Source organism: Octopus bimaculoides, chromosome 21, assembly GCF_001194135.2.
Source record: "Octopus bimaculoides isolate UCB-OBI-ISO-001 chromosome 21, ASM119413v2, whole genome shotgun sequence".
Classification (NCBI taxonomy): domain Eukaryota; kingdom Metazoa; phylum Mollusca; class Cephalopoda; order Octopoda; family Octopodidae; genus Octopus; species Octopus bimaculoides.
The window spans coordinates 4,204,731-4,205,843 of NC_069001.1; the positions used below are offsets into that span (position 1 = coordinate 4,204,731).

At 31.2% G+C, this 1,113-nt stretch overlaps 2 protein-coding genes across 2 annotated transcripts in view; one reads left to right on the forward strand and one right to left on the reverse strand.

The window, feature by feature from the left end:
- LOC106872037 (serine/threonine-protein kinase 33) overlaps positions 1–1,113 on the reverse strand; it is a 224,305-nt gene that overhangs the window by 220,296 nt on the left and 2,896 nt on the right. The window lies entirely within an intron of this gene.
- The window catches only part of LOC106872038 (uncharacterized), a 10,004-nt gene continuing 9,200 nt past the window's right edge, over positions 310–1,113 (forward strand). The window contains exon 1 of the mRNA XM_014918875.2: positions 310–522. The gene's annotated coding sequence lies outside the window, so the exon portion shown is untranslated. The remainder of the gene's footprint in view (positions 523–1,113) is intronic.

Sequence of the window (1,113 nt, forward strand, 5' to 3'; positions counted from 1 at the left end):
TTCTATTTTATTTTTGTTTTAATTACCATAGTTGAAATGAATACTAACTGGACTACCATTGAAAAACTACTTTCTAAATGAAGTAGAAATGAAAAAAAAAGAAAAAGAAAGAAGTCGGAGTTTTTATGTTTAATGTATGTGCGGTTATGAGAAGCTAAGAATAAATAATTTTTTAAATGTCTGGGAGAAAAAATTCAGATAACTGACGCGGCTAGAAACGTTGGTTATAGAAAAGGTTTTCGGAATGAATGAATGAACTAGTTGGGTGTGGGAAGGAAGGAATAAACAAAAAAAAAAAAAAGGAATATAAATGCGAAAAAAACACACACACACACAAAAACACAAAACAAAAATTACAGAAGACAAAAGAATTGATATTGAGGGTCGCGGGTGGGTTGACGAGCTAAGCAAACACTACCAGTTCTTTGGGCTTTGCTACCACCGGAAGAAGCAGTTTATACAATACACACAGTACTACTAGCAATTCCAGTTAGCTGCACTTCAGCAAACAGTCATACAAAGGTAGGTAGAACTTCATCTAAAAAAACACAGGGAAAATAACAATAATAATAAATGTCTAAGACGGCCAAGATTTTGCTGTATGTATATATGTGTAAATATATACATGATATTCAATTTGATACCGCTGCTACTGCAGTTAGAGCAGAATTAAGACACCAACTACAGCTTCTACGGCAACATAATGTATCTGTGTAGTCTTCTCTGCCCTCTTGTTTTAGCCTTCTTTAGCATTCCGTACATAGTTGCCTGGTTCAGCTTAGCATTCGGAACGAGTAAAAATTCAGTCCATTTGAATACATTAGTCATTGTTCACGTTTATGTATTTATATATATATATATTTTTAAATATATATTAAATCACGTATTTCAAGAAATTAATTACATGAATATTAAGTTGAAAGAATGAATGAAAGAAAAAAAGAGATTTAAAAACAAAAAAACGAAACACACGCAAATTACCGATTGTCTAGGAATAAGACTAAATAAGATAGCCAGCTTTTAAACAACGATGCTTAACAATTGCCATTTTAATTTAGGTCAACTTGCAACATGGCTGAGTTTATTAAAATAAAATTATATATATATATATAT